Source organism: Bos mutus, chromosome 24 (genome assembly GCF_027580195.1).
Source record: "Bos mutus isolate GX-2022 chromosome 24, NWIPB_WYAK_1.1, whole genome shotgun sequence".
In the NCBI taxonomy this organism is placed as follows: Eukaryota; Metazoa; Chordata; class Mammalia; order Artiodactyla; family Bovidae; genus Bos; species Bos mutus.
In genome coordinates this window covers 48,763,853-48,783,003 of record NC_091640.1, presented here as the reverse complement: position 1 = coordinate 48,783,003, position 19,151 = coordinate 48,763,853, and the positions used below count along the sequence as shown (strand labels likewise).

Sequence of the window (19,151 nt, the reverse complement as noted above, 5' to 3'; positions counted from 1 at the left end):
AACAATTATATGCTATTTACAAGAAACACTTTTAAAACGTGAATTTTGAAGGAAAGGATAGAGAAATATATACTCAGCAAACAGCAACCCAGGAAACTATTGTAGATACATTAACATTACAGCAAACTTTAAGGTAAAAACATTATTAGAAATAAAAGCAGTCATTTCAATTCCCAGAAGGAGGTAGTAATTCTAAATTTTTTGCACTTCATGATACAATCTTAAAAAGTTGATAGAATAGGAAATTTTGGCAAATACGCGAGTATAGTGAGATTTTAACATCTATTTCAGTATAAAGCATACAAAAATCAAGTTACAGAAAATGTAAACAATGCAATTAGAAAACTTGGCCAAATAAATGCATGTAGAACACTACGTTCAACAGCTTCCTTTTCAAACACAAACAGCACACATGCCAAAATTTGTGTGCTGAGCTATAAAAACAAGTCTGAACAAACTTTAAGGGAGTTAACGCCAATGAAATATGTTCTCTGACCACAGTGCAATTAAGCTGGAAATCAATTACAAAAAGATAATGTAATAATCCTCATTTATTTGGAAGTTAGTCAAAGCTACGTTTTTTCCAGTAGTCATGTATGGATGTGAGGGTTGGACCATAAAGAAGGCTGAGCACCGAAGAATTGATGCTTTCGAACTGTGGTGCTGGAGAGGACAGCATCTTGGACTGCAAGGAGATCAAATCAGTCCATCCTAAAGGAAATCAACCCTGAATATTCATTAGAAGGACTGATGCTGAAGCTGAAGTTCCAACACTTTGACTACCTGATGTGAAGAGCCAACTCATTGGAAAAGACTCTGATGCTGGGAAAGACTGAAGGCAGGAGGAGAAGATGGTGACAGAGGATGAGATGGTTGGATGGTATCACTGACTCAATGGACATGAGTTTGAACAAACTCAGGGAGATAGTGAAGGACAGGGAAGCCTGGTGTGCTGCAGTTCATGGAGTTGGCAAAGAGTTGGACAGGACTTAACGACTAAACAACAACAAATTTGGAAGTTAAACAGTTAAACGCATTTCTAAATAACCCATCTGTCCAAAGAATAAATCATAAAGGTAATTTGAAATATTTCAAACCAAATAATGAAAATACTACATATTCAAACTTAAGAAAACTTGTGAGTTGCAACTAAAACTATGCTTATAAATTTATATCTTTAATTGTATATGTTGAATAGAAGACTTCCCTGGTGGCTCAGATGGTAAAGAATCTACCTGCAATACTGGAGACCTGGGTTCAGTCCCTGGGTTGGGAGGATCCCCTGAAGAAGGAAATGGCAACCCACTCCAGTATTCTTGCCTGGAAAATTCCATGGACAGAGGAGCCTGGTGGAGTCATGGGGTTGCAAAGAGTCAGACATGACTGAGTGACTAACACATACACACAAAATAGAAGAAAGGCTGAAAATCAATTATCTAAGCAACCACCTGATGCTGGGGAAGATTGAAGGCAGGAGAAGGGGACGACAGAGGATGAGGTGTTTGGATGGCATCACCGACTTGATGGACATGAGTCTGAGTAAGCTCCGGGAGTTGGTGATGGACAGGGAGTCCTGGCATCCTGCAGTCCATGGGGTGGCAAAGAGTTGGACACGACTGAGTGACTGAACTGAACTGAACTGAAGCAACCACCTAGAAATTTTTTTATAAAGCTAATGAAACCCAGAAATAAAAGCCAAAATGTAGAACACAAATAAATGATAAAGGGAATCAAGAAAGTGAAAAGTTCGGTCTTTAAAAGGATTGACAACCCTGTAACAAGATTGATGAGGAAGGAAGGAGAACAGGTGGAAGGGTGGGGGAGGGACGGGAAAATAGTCTCAGAAGTGAAAAACGGGTGAATTCGTTCAGCTTAGGCACACATTAAAACATGTAAGAGGATATTATAGATACTCATCAATTTTAAATATAGATGGAGTGATGTTTCAGGACTGCATTCAGTTCAATTCAGTTCAGTTGCTCAGTCATGTCCGACTCTTTGCCACCCCATGGACTGCAGGACGCCAGGCCTCCCTGTCCATCACCAACTCTCGAAGTTTACTCACACTCATGTCCATTGAGTCGGTCATGCCATCCAACCATCTCATCCTCTGTCATCCCCTTCTCCTCCTGCCCTCAATCTTTCCCAGCATCAGGGTCTTTTCAAATGAGTCAGCTCTTCGCATCAGGTGGCCAAAGTACTGGAGTTTCAGCTTCAACATCAGTCCTTCCAATGAACACCCAGGACTGATCTCCTTTATGATGGACTGGTTGGATCTCCTTGCAGTCCAAGGGACTCTCAAAAGTCTCCTCCAACACCACAGTTCAAAAGCATCAATTCTTCTGCGCTCAGCTTTCTTTATAGTGCAACTCTCACATCCGTACATGACCACTGGAAAAACCATAGCCTTGACTGGACGGACCTTTGTTGACAAAGTAATGTCTCTGCTTTTTAATATGCATATGTATATGAAAACTAATCAAATCATGCATTTAACACGTGCAGTTTTTGTATGTCAATTATGCCTCAATAAAGCTGTTTTTAAACTTTGGATTAAATGAACAAATTTCTTTTTTTGAAAAGAAAAAAAAAAGCTCTCTAAAACTGACATCAGTGTGGGATGAATTGGAAAACTGGGTTAACATATATACACAATTGATAATATGCATAGAATAGATAATTAATGAAAACCTACTGAGTAACACAGGGAATTCTATTCAGTGCTCTGTGGTGACCTAAATGGGAAGGAAGTCTAAGAAAAAGGAGGTATATGTATACATATGGCTGATTTCCTGTGCTGTACAGTAGAAACACTGTACAGCAACTATACTCTAATAAAAATTTATTTTAAAAAAGATAAAACTGACATCAGAAGATCTTGAAAACTGGAATCATCCTTTATCTCTTGCCTAAATTGAAACCATAATTTAAAATCGCTTCACAAGGAAATCTGCAGGTCCAGATGGCTTCACTAGTGAATTCAATTAAACATCTAAGAGAGAAATAAATGCCAATCTTGCACAAACTCTTCCAGAAAATAGAAAACCTCCAAATTGATTTTATGAGACAAGCATAACCTTCAGTTCAGTTCAGTTCAGTTCAGTTCAGTCGCTCAGTCGTGTCCGACTCTTTGCGACCCCATGAATCGCAGCACGCCAGGCCTCCCTGTCCATCACCAACTCCCGGAGTTCACTCAGACTCACGTCCATCGAGTCAGTGATGCCATCCAGCCATCTCATCCTCTGTCGTCCCCTTCTCCTCCTGCCCCCAATCCTTCCCAGCATCAGAGTCTTTTCCAATGAGTCAACTCTTCACATGAGGTGGCCAAAGCACTGGAGTTTCAGCTTCAGCATCATTCCTTCCAAAGAAATCCCAGGGCTGATCTCCTTCAGAATGGACTGGTTGGATCTCCTTGCAGTCCAAGGGACTCTCAAGAGTCTTCTCCAACACCACAGTTCAAAAGCATCAATTTTTCAGCGCTCAGCCTTCTTCACAGTCCAACTCTCACATCCATACATGACCACTGGGAAAACCATAGCCTTGACTAGATGAACCTTTGTTGGCAAAGTAATGTCTCTGCTATTGAATATGCTATCTAGGTTGGTCATAACTTTCCTTCCAAGGAGTAAGCGTCTTTTAATTTCATGGCTGCAGTCACCATCTACAGTGATTTTGGAGCCCCCAAAAATAAAGTCTGACACTGTTTCTGCTGTTTCCCCATTTCCCATGAAGTGATGGGACCAGATGCTATGATCTTCATTTTCTGAATGTTGAAAACATTATGCCAAAATGTTTATCTAAGCGTAACCTTAGATATCAAAAATACGATTAACAGTATAAGAAACTAAAATTATAGGTCAGTCTTTCTCATCATCATAGCTAAAAAAGGTCTATTCATTAGCAAATAGAAACCAGCACTATGTAAAAATGCATGACGATCGGGACTTGCTTGGTGGTCCAGTGGATAAGACCACCTGGTCCTCCTCCCAGTACAGGAGGCCCAGGTTCAATCCCTGGTCAGGGAACTGAGATCCCACATACCACAACTAAGCCTGTGCATTGCAGCAAAGACCCAGCACAGCCAAAATAAATAACAGAAAATATTTTTAAATACATCATGATTAAATTGGGCTTGTCATTCAAAAACCAAAGTCATTCACATTAACAGAATAAAAAGAAAAGTAAATAATAACAGATGTGGACAACATTTTTTTGATAAAATTCAACAATCATTGAGTGATATGTTTAGCAAGCTAGAAAAATAAGGAAATGTCCATCTGATAAAGTTATCTACAAAAACCCTACAGCAAACACATTATACTTAAAGTATCAAAATTTTCCTTCTAAGATCGGGAGCTAGAAAACTATGTTCCATTTAACACTTCCATTCAAAATGATACTAGATATCATTCAAATTATAGTATCATTCAAAAGATACTAGATGCTGATATGCACGCACAGTACATGGGGAAATTATACTGGTTTGTGCTGCTACTTTGAAATGCATCCCCCAAAGGAAAAAAGAATGGATTCGTGGAAGAATAGAAGGATGAAAGATGTGTAGTAAAGCTAGTACGGTAACCTTGGTGAAATCTAGAACAGTAGGATCTAGGTGGTGGGTGTACAGTGTCCACTGTAACCTTCTTTCAGTTTCCCTGTGGGACTTCCCTCGTGGTCCAGTGGTTGAGAATCCGCCTGCCGGTGCAGGGGACACGAGTTCAATCCCTGGTCTGGGAAGATCTCACATGCCATGGGGCAACAAAGCCCGTGCACTGCAACTGCTGAAGCCCACACATCCGAGAGCCCGTGCTCCGCCACAAGAGAAGCCGCTACACTGAGAAGCCCATGCACCATAGCTAAAGAGTAGCCTCTGCTCGATGCCACTAGAGAAAGCCCGTGCATAGCAACAAAGACACAGTGCAGCCCAAAATAAATAAATTTAATTTAGTTAATTAAAGGATTAAATTTTTTGTAATTTATTTTAAAAAAATTTCACTGTGTACTAGGGACCAGTAGTACCTGAAGTCTTAGCCCAGTGCAATATTTTTTTTAAAGATCGGATCAGATGGCAAGAAACTAGCATCTTGTGCAGATGACATGATTATTGTAAATAAAAGAATCTACCAATAAATGGGCAGAACAAGCAATGCTTCTGGGTGCCAGGTCATGTGCAAAAACCCTTCATGTTTCTATACACCAAGAACAATGAGAAAACGAACATTTTTAAGTGTACCATTTACAGTAGCCTTTTAAAACCCCATTAAGTACCCAGAGATCAATCTTAAAAATGAGTGAAATTAAAACCCTAGGTAAGTGGAGGCATATTAGATCCGTGAGCTAGAAGGCTCACCATTGCTATTGCAGCTGCAAAGGGAGTGAAGGAGGATTCTCCTGCAGGTCTCCATCACCCAAGAACAGTCTTGTTTCCCTGCAAAGAGCATCATACACACCCCTCAAAGAAAACAAGCCCACATCCAGCCGGCCCCTGCGCACAGCCCAATGAATGTCTGGCCATGGCCTTCCTTCCTAAGTCCTGGAGGAAGCCGCTTGATCTAGTACTTTCCCACTGCCCAACAAGAGACTCTGGTTTCTCACCCCCTGTGAGTGTATTCTTATCATCTACCACCCAACCACCTCCTCAAGCTCAAAGGTACATTTTAGGTGATGTCATTTACAGCCATTATGTAGCATACCCAAACTAATTTAGGCAGAAAAGGATTTATTTCTGGGTATTGGGCTGGGGAACTAACGTACACAGCCAGGAGAAATAGCCAGTTGCTCCCCAGGATTGAGAGGCAGCCTGACTGCTACCCCACCCAGCACTCAGCACCCCTCCACGCAGCTTAGAGACCACTCACTAAACTCTTCCCACAGCTGCCCCAGAGGAACCCGTGCCACCACTTTGCCCGAATGCCTGTACCTGCCACCTCCCCATGCTCTCTCCCACCCACGTCTCAGCCGGCGCACTTGGGGAAAGCCAGGTGCTTGCAGAACCCTGGCTGCAGGGGAGCCTAGAAAATGAAGCCCCTTGCTCTCCAGCCCCTGTCAGGAAAGCCCAGTCCACAGAGGTGGGCGTGTGCTTGAACCAAACTGTGGCATCTGTCACTTTACCTCATGCAGGTGTTTGAATCTTAAGTGAGATAATACTTAAAGCATAGAGAATCTAAATTCTCTGAGTCAGGGATTTATGTCTGATTTCTGCATGTCTGTATCCCATACATTTAACAAGAACCTGACCTCAAAAAACACTTGTCAAATATGCCAGCATTTAGCACAGCTTCTAGAACATTATAAGCACTCAATAAATAATAGCTAGTATTATTTCACATGATATGAAGTCTCAGAGAGGGCTCATGCAGCAGCCCAATGCCATCTAAAGGACCCAGACTCTGCCCATCTGTACCTTTGACACCCTCTGCCTGGTTTACCGCATAGTCACAAGAGGGCTGCCACAGTTCCTGATGTTGCATCAAGGCATGATCTCATCTAGGACACAGCTTGGGTCTTCTCTTCCAGAGGTCCCCTCACATTTCCAGCCCAGGCCTCCTTCCCACGCCTTTTCCTATAGCATCATTGGCAAGGAGAGGTTTCCACCATCATATCAAACTAATCAGGATCTGGAACCTGGATGGATCAGCTGTATAAGGGGGAGTGAATACCGGAATGTAAATCAGTCTCTTTTAGGAAGAAGGAAATAGGAGCCAGGGGTGGAAGGGTACCCAACAGTAGACTATGATCAGGGACAGAGAGGAAAGACAGAACCCCCATCCAGAGGTCTCCTGAGTCCCAGCTCTCAAACCTTTCATTTGAATGAAATTGCCAGGGAGCCAGGGGACCGTTCTCAGGACAAGGGCCTGTTCAAGGTCAGGATGTGTGCGAGGTGGACGGACCCACAGCCACTTCCTCACCAGGGCTCCTACATACAACCTACATGGGCAAATGGCGGCTCCTTCATCTCCCAGAGTCAGCTTAATAGAAAACAGGATTTGGTGGGGAACAAACAATTTATGACAACCGAGCCCTCAAACTGGAAACATCTGTCCTCGCCGTAGCACAACACCTCCCACCCAGCCCAGCCTGGCTCCTGAAGGGGCCCACCCGGCCAGGCTGGGGAACTCAAGAACCTTCTGGAGATTAACATAGAGGAGCCCCCAGCCTGAGAGGGGTCCCCAGGCACCCAACCTGAACCCCTGAGCCTTACCGGTTCCCAGCCTCCTCATGCTGACCTCCAGGCTGCCCCCACCCCAAAGCCCCCACCCATAAATCCCCTAAAGCCGTGGGGGTGGGGGTTAGGGCTGGTGGTCCCAGAGGAAACCTGGCTTTATCTTGTGAACCCTGGGGACCAGGGCTGGACAGGAGAGGTTCTAACATCAACCCCATTGCCTCGGCCCAGGCTCTCCCTGGATCCCCCTTTCTCTCCTTGTCTCTCTGTCCCCCCTTTAAGACCAGGCTCAGAGTTGTCTTTGCCAGGCAGCCCAGCCCAGGCTGGTTGGACGAACCCACGCCCCTTGCCCAGGAGTCCCTGTCGGGGCCCTTTACTGTGAAACTCTTCACGGCAGCAGCGTTGGCACGCCCATCACCCTGCTGGCATCTGTGAGGCAGATCTGGGGCAGGAGAAGTGATGAGACGCACCTGGGACGTAAGGGGGCACTGCAGGGGTGGGGCCCACCAGCTCCCAAACGCGAAGCTGACTCCTGCACATACAGCCCCGCCCGGGGCATCCATGCGGTCCTCCTGGCCCCACCAGAAGGAACCCGGCTTCAGAGCAGCTGGCCCGGCTACTCGGTGGGCGTCTGTGCAGCTGGGTCGTCCTGTCTGCCACAGGGATGACAAGCGTGTCACGGGTGGGGCTGCAGGAACGCTAGAGATGCGAAGCCTGGGCAGCGGGGGCTCAGCGGGTGGCAGGGGGCTTCTCAGTGGCAGCTGCCACGGGCAGGCTGCCAACAGTGTTGGTTCTGAACTGAAGTCACCTGGGTGACAGCTTCAGAGGAGGCACTTCCCCGCGTGCTGTGGAAGAGATGGGGTGCAGAGGGACCAGCGCTTTGGCCATAGAAAGCTGCGAGACAGCAGGCCTCGGGGGGAGCGGGGCTGGGGTGGTGGAGGGGCAGAAGGAGCCCTGCCCAGGCCAGGGCAGAGCGCATGTCCTGGCTGCCTCTGAGGAGGCCTCACCCTGCTGTGTGTATGTGCTTAGTCCTTAGTCGCGTCTGATTCTTTGCAACCCCATGCGCTGGAGCCCGCCAGGCTCCTCTGTCCATGGGATTCTCCAGGCAAGAATCCTGGAGTGACTGCCATTTCCTTCTCCAGGGGATCTTCCCAACTCAGGGATCAAACCCGCGTCTCCTGTGTTTACTGCACGGCAAGCGGATTCTTTGCCTGCTGAGCCACTGGGGGAAGCCCCCTCAGCCTGTGGCTCTTCCTATTGGTCCAGTTTCAATCCAGCCTCCTCCAGGAAGCCACTGCGGACTAGCCCAACGTGTGTCTGCCCTGCCCGGGGTCCCATAGCTCAACTGCAGGCCTGCCACTCTGGGAGGTGTTCAAGGTGGGGCGGGGGGTGGCGCAGTGCCCCTGCCAGGTGGCAGCTTCCCCGCAGCCTTGGTGGCCCCCCGGTAGCCCCCTGGTCCCTCCTCAGAGCCTCCTGAGCTTGTCCTCAGTAGACAGAGAGAGGCTGGGGCACAGGGAACAAGCAGAACCCCCGTTCCCTTGTCCAGGACTGCGCTTCCGTGTCCATTCCCTGCCCCTCGTCTGCCCAATGAATCATGGGGAGAACTGGCCTCAGAGGCTGGGCAGGGCTGGAGGAGGCCAAAGGGGCTGCTCTCTAGGGGTAAAGTGTTTGTCTGCCAAGGCAGGCCAACCGGCAGGGCTCCCGGGTGTGTGGAGCAGGGACGCCCAGAGAAGGAGAGTCCTGTGCGGTGACACTTCACCCTGCCCCTGGCTGCCCCGTCCGCCTGCCCCCAAGGGCCCCTCCCAGGCCCCCTCCCTCTCAGGCCTGAGCCTCAGTACCTGCTGCCCCCTGCCAGCCCCAGGCCAGAGCAAGCCCCCACCCAGGGCACGTACTGGCAGAGGAGGGGGTGTCCAGGCGATGAACACACCCCAAAACCAGCCCACCGCCCCCCAACCAGAGCGTAGGAAGCCCAGAGTCAGCCCCCCCACCCCCGCTCAGTCCAGAGACCCGAAAACCAGATGTGGGCTGAGACCGCCCTTCCAACATACACACATCTTCAAAGCAGGGCTATTTTCCATGTCCTTTGGGCAATTTTAAAGCAAGTCTGTAAAACTGGAATTTTAATAGATGACATATTGGCATGAGTGTAAGCACATGGGCACGCGTGTGTGTGTGTGTGTGTCGCGCACACATGTCTGGGCACCTTTGGAGGCGACTGCGGCTGCAGCATCCTGGGAGATGCGCGGGGTGGGTGTTTCCTAAAGGACCTCCAGGTTCACATCCACACTCACTGTGTTTCGTAGGAGCTGAGTCTTTGAGAACTGAGAGAGGCAGCGTGCTCAGCGGCCCCGAGGATCTGTCTCTTGCTTCAGCGGTGCTCAGACGGAGCAGATCCGGGGACGCCCCTCGCTGCAGGCTCTAACCACCCTCCATCCTTCTTTGCAGATGCAAGCTTCAGAATCAGCCGCTCAGTTTTCCACCATCACCAGGGCCAGCCAACACCATTTTTTGAGCTTAACTCCTATCACCAACTCAATGGATGTGAGTTTGAGCAAGCTCCAGGAGATGGTGAAGGAGAGAAGCCTGGCGTACTGCAGTCCATGGGGTTGCAAAGAGTCAGACACCACCGAACGACTGAACGACAACCACCACCCTATTACCAGGGCTTCCCAGGTGGCTCTAGTGGTGAAGAACCCGCCTGCCAACGCAGGAGACATAAGAGATGCAGGTTCGATCCCTGGATCGGGAAGATCCCCTGGAGGAGGGCATGGAAACCCACTCCAGTATTCTTGCCTGGGAAATCCCATGGACAGAGGAGCCTGGTTGGCTACGGTCCATGGGGTCACAAAGAGTCAGACACAACTGCAGCAACTTAGCATGTACACATGCCCATTACCAATCAACCACGAGTTCCCAGATTCGTCAGAATTATTCCACTGAGGTGGAGGCCACTGTCAACCACCCGGTCAACACACCTCTGCCGGCCTTCTACACCGACCTCTCTCTGGGCTTCTCTTCTGACCACAACGACGTGGCTCTGGAGGGCATGGGCCACTTTTTCTACGAATGGGTTAAGGAGAAGTGCAAGGGCACCCAGCATCTCTTGAAAATGCAAAACCAGTGCTGCAGCCGCTCCCTCTTCCAGGATGCGCAGAAGCGTCTCAAGACGAGTCGGGTAAAACCCCGGACGCTCTGGAAGCCACCCTTTTCATGGAGAAGCACCAGAACCAGCCCTTTTGGATCTGCATGGCCTGGGTTCTGCTTGCACAGAGCCCCACCTCTGTGACTTCCTGGAGGGACACGTCCTAGAAGATGGGGACCACCTGACCAACCTCCACAGGCTGGCTGGTCCCTTATCTCCTCCAAAGACTCACCCTCAAGCATGACTAGGAGCCTCTGAAGCCCAGCAGCCTTTGAGGAAACTGCCCCCACCGCCTCTGCCAGAAGCCCCTCTCTGCAGCCACTAGGCAGACTTTTAACACCCTGGAGCCTCTCCCAAGCCTTTAACCAAATGGAAACCATAAAGCTTTTTGCAGCAAAAAAAAAAGAAGTGGGGAGAGAAGGACGGTGCCTCAGAGCCAAAAGATGGGTGTGAGGGAGCCCCGGAGGCCTCCTGTGTAGGGTGGGGGCGGAGAAGCACAGCCTCATCTGAAATCACTGCTGTGCCCCCCAACACTCATGCACCCCTTCTCCTGTCTCAGCTGGAACCTAGATGTCTGTCTGCTGTCGGGCTGCTTAATAAGTTCCCTGGACGGGGTGCTTAAAGCACAGGCATTTATTTCTCCCAATTTTGGAGGCTGGACGAGCAGGATGGGGGTGTTGCTGGGGTTGGGTCCTCCTGAGGCCCCTCCCCGACCTGGGGATGCGGCCTCCCCGCCCTGGGAATGCGGCCTCCCCGCCGTGTCCTCTCACCGTCTTCCCTCGGTGTGTCTGTGGCTTAATCTCTTCCTTTTAGGACCCCAGTCATATTGGATGAGGGCCCAGACTCATGACCTCCTTTTACCTCAACTCTTAGTCGCTCAGTCATGTCCAACTCGTCGAGACTCCATGGACTGTAGCCCGCCAGGCTCCTCTATCCATGGGGCTCTAAGGGCAAGAATACTGGAGTGGGTTGCCGTGCCCTTAACCACCCCTTTAAAGATCTTATCTCCAAACACAGCCACATTCTAAGATTCAGGGCTTCGGCATATGAATTGGGAAGGTGCGGCGTTGGAGGAGGGGTGCAGGGGTGTGCAATCCAGCCCATAACCCCAGACGCCATCCCTAAGTTTGCTCCCACCAGCAGCCCTCCGTTTTCAATCCCGCTTCTTGCTTCCTTCTTCGACTGGGCATGCAGGACAGTTGCCTCTCCCCACTTCGCACCCATAACACACACGCACAGGGCAGGGCCTCACCATGCTCTCTCTCTGGCTTGGAAAGCTGGACCCGCCTCTGGCTGAAACCACCCTCAGCCACACTGGCCTCCCCACGCTTCTTCCACCTGCCAAGGCCACTGCCCACCAAGTCACACCAAGTCCCCCGAGGGTCTCTCCTGATGGGTCTTCCGACAAGTCCGCAGCCTCAGAGGAATCCACGCCCACCCGCCCTCGGGGCCCTCCAGCTCAGCCTCCACTGCATGACCCTCATCCTCCCTGCTTATACGGTGGCTTCCCGCACCCTGTGTGCAGCTGGTTCACTGGCTGCTGGCCTTGGCCTGTCTGCCCATCCACGGGGGCACTCGGGGAGGGCAGCACAGCCCTCAGACCTGTGCTCAGGGACAGTTTCAGCTCCACCCCACTGTCCGCACGCTCAGGCCGAATCAGAGCTGATATGGGAGAGGGCAGAGGGAATAACTGGAAGCAGCAGGCTGTTTTTACACTTTGGGGTGAACCGATTTGCGGATGGTGAGCAAAGAACATCCATCTGGGCTGTGCGTCCTTAACTAGGCTGGTGGGCATCAGAGGAAAAACTGCAGTTGTGCTCTAATTCTCCCGAAAGCCATGAGCTGGTTACTAGGGAACGCTGACACGGCCCCCCAGTGGGTCAAATCTGAATACCTTCCCATCACCTCTGTCCCCAGCCCGACGGGCACCATTTCCCTCACTGCTGCCATCCCAAAGGTTGGCTCCACACCTGTGAACCACGCTGCTCAGACCACACCTGGAGAACCACCACAGGGACCGTGATGGGTGGGATGGGGTGGGGGGCCTCCCCTGGGGTGGGGGTGGGATGACAGGCGATGGGGGCTCTGGGATGTGGTCTGCACCCAAGGGGTGGATTTGGAGTCCTGTGTGCCAGGAGAGAAGCAGGAAACTCAGGCGGATTCCTGAGAACACCCACATTCAAGGGGTGACTGACGGAGGGAACCCCATGAGGGGAGCCCCAGCAACAGGAGAAAAGGAGGAAACCGGGAAGAAGGGGGGCATCAGAAGCCAAGGGTCAGGGTGTTTCCTAGAAGCTGAAATGGTGGCCGAGAGGTGAAGAAAGGTCAGGCAGAAACCAGCCCATTAACTTCAGCCACCGAGAGATTCTGGGGTGGTGACAGGGGTTTCCGTGCAAGCGTGGAAGCGGGAAGCAGACGGCAGCTGTCTCAATTATCTACTGCTGTGGAACAAATAACCCCAAATTTAGTAGCTAAAAGCAACTGATGCCGGAAACTCAGCCTCTCTGTGTGTGGATGATGCCAAATCAAATCTCGGAGACAGAGTTTTGGGTGAAGTAGAAAAGCATGAACTTCCCCGGTGGCTTAGACGGTAAAGCGTCTGCCTACAATGCGGGAGACCTGGGTTCGAACCCTGGGTGGGGGAGATCCTCTGGAGAAGGAAATGGCAACCCATTCTAGTACTCTTGCCTGGAAAATCCCATGGATGGAGGAGCCTGGTAGGCTACAGTCCATGGGGTCACAAAGAGTTGGACACAACTGAGCGACTTCACCTTACCTTACTGCTGAGCCAGGCAAACGGGGACACAGCCGGCTAATGCTCTCAAATCCGTGTGTCTGTCCCCTATTTGGGAAAGATAGTGAGAAATTTTGTATTAATTGTCCAAAGAGAGTGTGATCAGCTCATGGACATTCTTCTGATTGTTTGGTGGTGAGGTAAATGGGAGTCGGCATCATCAACCTTCAGGTCCCCCAGGTCTAGGGTCTACACGCTTGTGGGCAGCATACCATGATTAATTGTTAACTTCTCCTACCTGGAGGGGGTTTCAGTATCTCTAAAATAGCTCAAAGATATTGTATGTATCCTGTGATGGGGAAACAGGACCTTGCCCACGGCTGCTCTTGACTGTTTCTCCTTGGTCTTCCGTTCCCTCCAGTCCTTATTAACAACTGCTGGAATCTGCCCACTGGAACCCAGGGGAGGTCAGGGAGGATGAATGCAAGCTGTTTCCTATAATCAAAGAAAAGGGGGTGCAGGGGGTACTTCCCTGGTGGTACAGTGGATAGAAATCCACCAGCCAGTGGAGAGGACATAGTTTTGATCCCTGGTCTGGGAAGATCCCATGTGCCGTGGATCAACTAAGCCCTGGCACCGCCGTCACTGAGCCCACACTCCAGAGCCCTGCTCTGCAACAAGAGCAGCCCCCACAGTGAGAAGCCCTCACACGGCAACAAGAGAGCAGCCCCCTCTCTCCGCAACTTGAGAAAAAGCCCTCGTAGCAACGAAGACCAGGCACAACCAAAAAATATATAATTAATTAATTTTAAGAAAAAAGAAATGGGAGACACAGAAAGGCCTTGTGCTCAGGAACCCCCTGGGCCCCGCTTGGCGTCACAACTGTGTCATCATGCTCACAGCTTCTGTGGGTCAGCAGTTTGGACAGAGCACAGAGGAGACAGCTTGTTTCTACCCTGTGATGTCTGAAGCTCAGCTGGTAAGATTCTACAGCTGGAGGACACTCAGCAGCTGGGGGCCAAAGTGACCTCACGGCATCTTCATTCACGCTGGTGGCCAGTGCCGACTCTTGGCCAGGACCTCAGCTGGAGCTGGCAACTAGAAAATCTGCCCATGGCCATCCTGTGGCCTGGACTTCCTCACAGCATGGCAGCCTTAGGGAGCTGAGCTTGGACATGGCGGTCAGGGTGCCAAGTAGGCTTCCAGCAAAGAAAGAAGAAGAGCATCACCTATTCAGGCCTAAGGTCACACAGCCTCACTCTGACCCCATTCTACTGGTCACGGGCCCACCTGGATTGAACAGCGTCATGATCATGGGGTGGAAGGGGATATGGGATCAGAAAGGCCGTGGCCAGCATCTTTGAGGATATAGCCTTCTGTGTCAGTGAGCTGAGCAGGGAATAGAGGAGGCGGAAATTGTGTAGCAGGGGGTTTCAGCGGACAAAGACACGGGTCTGTTTTAGGCTGAGGGGAAGGAGTCAGCAAAGAGAGAGATGGGAGCCTCAGAAGCGGGAGGGCTGGCGTGAGGGCTTTCAGGGCTCAGGGGAGCCTCTAGGACAAGGTCACATTTCAGCTGGGCCTCAAAGTCTGCATGGGGGACAACATGAGGAAGGGCCCAGCCCACACGAGAGCAAGAGGCGGGTCCTGAGAAGGGGAAAGTGACTCCTCTCCACCAAGGCCTGGTCCCCATGGGGTCCGAGTTAGGGTCTTGATGGTAATTCTGACTTTGAGGAACATGGAGCAGGCTTAGGAAAGGGGTTTTAGAAGAAAGGCAATTCAGATTTTCCATTCTAAACCCGTTCCTCTTGTTGCTGGAACCCTAGGCCACAATCCCCATTACTTTGTGGCTTCTTTAAACAGGACAGAAGAAATGTGCACACATCAGGACATTGATGTAAAAATCACTCAACTAAGCGTGCGCCTGTGTGTGTATATATGAGAGGGAGAGGGAGAGAGGGAGAAAGAGAGCAGGAAGGAGGATGGAGCCATCACATCTCACATCCACCAGCCATCGCACCAAAATCTGTGGAGGGGTCGCCTCCTAGGGTTAAGCAGTGCACAGCCCATGCCACCGTACTTGGCTGCCCGAGTGTAACCTCTCATCTGCTAAGGAACGTCTTTCAGGCCCAGGCCCAGGCCCCAGGCCCCTAGTCCTGCCTGCAACAGCTGCTCCCTAGGCTCCCCACCCAACAGGCTTAGCCAGGTAGGAGCTTGCAGTTTGCAACTCCCTGGCCCCCCAGATCATCAAGACTCCCCTCCAGGCCCCACAGGCCTCCCCTCACTACCCCCTGGGGAGGCTGGTCCCTTGGCTGAGCAGGAATGGCAGTGCCTTCCAGTCCTGGCCGTGCACCTCTACAGAAACGGCAGAGACAGGGTGGCAGCAGGGCCGAGTGACCTTGGCTCTGAGACTTTGACAAGGCCCCACCCCTCTTACCTGAGTCATGGAATTCTCCAGAAGTGGGCGGGGCTGCTGCCTGGAGCCAGGAGAGGTGAGGTCATGGGTCTTGTCCAGCAGGGTCCCGCCCCTCCCTGGGGCAGGGCCGCTGAGCTCATGCTTCTGGAAGCTCACTTACCCAACCTGGAGACTCACCCCAACCTGGAGACACAGCAGTTGGGAGGCTCCCTGTTAGTGCTGTGTCTCCTTCTGGACTTGAAAGCCCTCCGCCTTTCCATCCCCTCCATCTAGGAGAGAAGACGGGGACCTGGGGACCCCCATGAGAGGATGGGGAGGAAATAGGGGCCTTTGGGCAACAAGGATGGAGTGCAGCATGACAAGGCATGGGGGCAACAGGGGCTGACCCCTGGCGGAGTCGGACGGCGTGGGGAGAAGCTGGGTGGGGGTACAAGGGCATCAGATGTGGAGGCACTGGATTCCGGGGTACAGACCTCAGTCCTCCAGGGCGCGGCCTGGCAAAGTTCAGGGCTGCTCTGCCAGAGGCGGCTTGGGAGGGTGAAGGGTGGGGCCCTCGGGAAGGCCGTGAGACCCCACGCGGAGGGCCACAGGGATGCGAAAGGACCACGGACGGTGGATGGTGGCGCAGGACGCCCGGCCTCTCAGCACCATGACTTCTCCGCACCGCGCCATCTCATCATCCATCCTCCCACCCACCCGACCGAGGCCCAGCTCACGGCCGCGAAGCCGAGGTTCCACGAGGGAGCCGTGGACTCTGGGTCACAGGGGTCCCCAACAGCCTGACCCAGCCCTCCTCCCCAGAGCAGGGCTCCCCTTGCCCCACCAGCCCCCTGCCAGCTGCACTCCCCTTTTCCCAGAAGTGGGGGGCTTTGGCCCAGGTGACCAGGCCAGAAAAGGGGAGCAGCCACGAGTGGAAGGATGTGAGTCTCCCATAGGGCAAGCAGAGATGGGCCGCCAGACCTGCGAGCCCCTGGCGAGGATGATGCCTCCACGGACAGGTGTGGACACTCCCGGAAACACAGGTCTGGAATGTACAGAGGCCAGGACTGGGGCTTCTGACGCCACCCACCCAGAGGCAGGAAGGATGACCCCAGACCACCTGAGCCCTCAGAAGTGTGGGGGGGTTTGGAGAGCAGAGCTGCCCTGGGCCAGACAGCCGGAGGGCGAGGTGTCACCCTGGGGAGCCTGGGGGTCAGTAGACTTCAGGGCTAAACCACAGCGAGTCACCCCAGAGCCCTGACTCTGGAGCTGGGACGATCTACGGCCCTAGGTAAGGAGGCTGCAGGGGGTGGGGGCAGGGGGAGCCAAGACCACCCCAGCCCTGGGCGTGGACGGGACTCCCCCCTCCCCCTAGTTGTTTAGGGGGCTGGAAAGGACCTGCAGGGAAGGATTTAGAGCCAACTCTGCCCTTTCCCCCATTGGCCAGGCCCCCCAGGGGTCCCGCTGGTCACTCTCTGGTGCAGCCTGGGGACTTCCAGCAGCTGCAGGACGTAGGGAGGTGGGCTGGGGCACCCGGGCTGCTTGGTTTGGAGAACATTCCGGACACCTGTCTTAACTCACTTCAGAGCTGCACAGGCATACTCCCGACACAAACACACACAGTCACACATTCACACCCAGACACATTACACATGCTCACACTCACGTGCATACCTGCAGCCAAGACGTGGTCCTCTCCTAGAACCAGGGGGTATCCCAGGAGGGCAGGTGGGAGGGGACCCTGGAGGGTCACACTTCCCAGCCATGGACTGCAGCCCTGAAGAGGGCAGGCTGAGCCAAGGTCACCCCACCTGTGGGGATCACACCAGGGCTGGGTGCAGACACCGCAGCATGTGCCAGGACTCCCAGCAAACCTCCCATGCTGGCCTCCAGGTGCCCACTCCTCCCCAGGCTGGGGCCTCCGCAGGCGCGCACCTAATGCCCAGGGCCCCACCCTAGGGCTGGCTTCCCCAGCTTTCACCCTGAACACCAGATCCCTCTTACACACACACATGGCCTGAGTGAGGAGGAGATGGATCAGACAGTGAGGCCACAACAGGCGTGCCAGCTCCCACTGCAGAAGACCCCAGACTGAACACTCACCCGCAGCCCACGGCCCCGTGAGTTCCCCCCGAGTTGGGCCCAGGGATGGGGGGGGGCGGTGCTGGTGGGGCCCAGGAACACTGCAAGCAGGCAGTGAGGGAACAGTTCCTCTCTGTCATTTACCATGTGTGTGACCTCTGTGACCTCCGGTAAGGAAGTCCCACTCTCTCATCGGGACACGGATTTAATGAAACTGCCCATCTCATAAGGCTCCCATGGGGCTTAAATGTGATGACGCATGAAGACGGCAGTGGAGGCTCAGTAGACAAAACCATTTTTCCAAGGCCTGGGGGCTGGTAGCCGGCCCCGAAGCCCCCAACCCCTGTCCCCGAGCTCAAGTGGAAAGCAAGGACGAGCCAGGTCAGGACCATGGGTAGAGAGAAGCCTCGGCCAGCCAACATGTACCTGGGCCCCCAGCTGTTAGGGTGCCCAGGATTTGAGGAGCAGAGTCTGCCCAGGATGCTCAGAGGCCCGGAGAGCCTCAGGGGCCAGCCAGGGAGATGCAGAGGACTCCCACAGGCTGCTGGGCCCCAAGCGCAAAGCCATCCCAGAGCTGGGTGGACGGAGGCCCTGGACGTAAGGGGGAAACTGTCTGTGTCTGCCACCTTCACCCTGAATAGGGCCATAGGCGGGGGCGCAGAATAGCAGCACCCGGGCAGGGCCCTTCCCCCATTGAGGCCTGCAGCGAGGGCACCATGAGCCCGCGGCAGCGGGGAAGGGTCCACTCCTCCTTAGGGGATCTGTTGAGCTGCCCCCAGCAGCGCTGTGCACGGCCCCCTGTCCCTGTCCACACTCGTGGCCTAGCTGTTTCGCCCCACCCCCGAGACTCCCAAGAAAGTGAGAGTGTTAGTCACTCGGTCCTGTCCGACTCATTGCAACCCCGGGGACTGTATGCAGCCCGCCAGGCTCCTCTGCCCATAGGATTCTCCAGGCAAGAATACTCTGGTGGGCTGCCATTCCCTTCTCCAGGGGATCTTCCTGACCCAGGGACTGAACCCAGGTCTACTGCTTTGCGGGCAGACTCTTTACCCAACTGAGCCACTAGGGAAGCCCCAGGCCTCGGCCTCAGTTTCCCCAGTAGAGTCTGGTGTGCAGCAGCGGCTTTGCCCTGTGAACCCTCTCCAGAGGGCAGCTGCCAGCACAGGCCTGAAGACGGGGAGGGCGATACCAGCCAGGAGGGTAGAGACCTGAGCGGGCCTGCACCCAGACGCCCTCTAGGAGCAGACGACCTCTGTATGCAAATTGCCCTTATTCCTGTTGGTTTGGTGAAAGAGGAAGGAGACTGCTCTTGCCCTAAACGCTCTGGCCCTCAGGGAGGCGTCTCTTGATGAACTGTCTCCCTCCCAGGCCTCAGTTTTCCCCTCTGCGAGCTGGAACCCGCCTGGTGCACCCGTGAGAGCTGAGGTCACGGCTGGGAGGCCACGCGTCTCCTCTGGGCGGATGCGCCATAAATACCTCCTCTATCTCGTATCTTCATCAGGGCCTGGAGCCCAGGCGGGCTGGGAGTCGCCCCAGAAGAATGGGGCCTCTATCCAGGGACCAGGGATGTGGGAGAACGGGGTCAGACTCTGGAGGGGCCTTCCCCAGCCCAATGCTGGCTTCCTGCCCGGCCACCCCT

General features: G+C 53.1%; 1 pseudogene; it reads left to right on the top strand.

Moving 5' to 3' along the window:
• Positions 1–9,998: 9,998 nt before the first annotated feature.
• LOC106700801 (ferritin light chain pseudogene) lies at positions 9,999–10,552 on the top strand (annotated as a pseudogene).
• Positions 10,553–19,151: the final 8,599 nt, after the last annotated feature.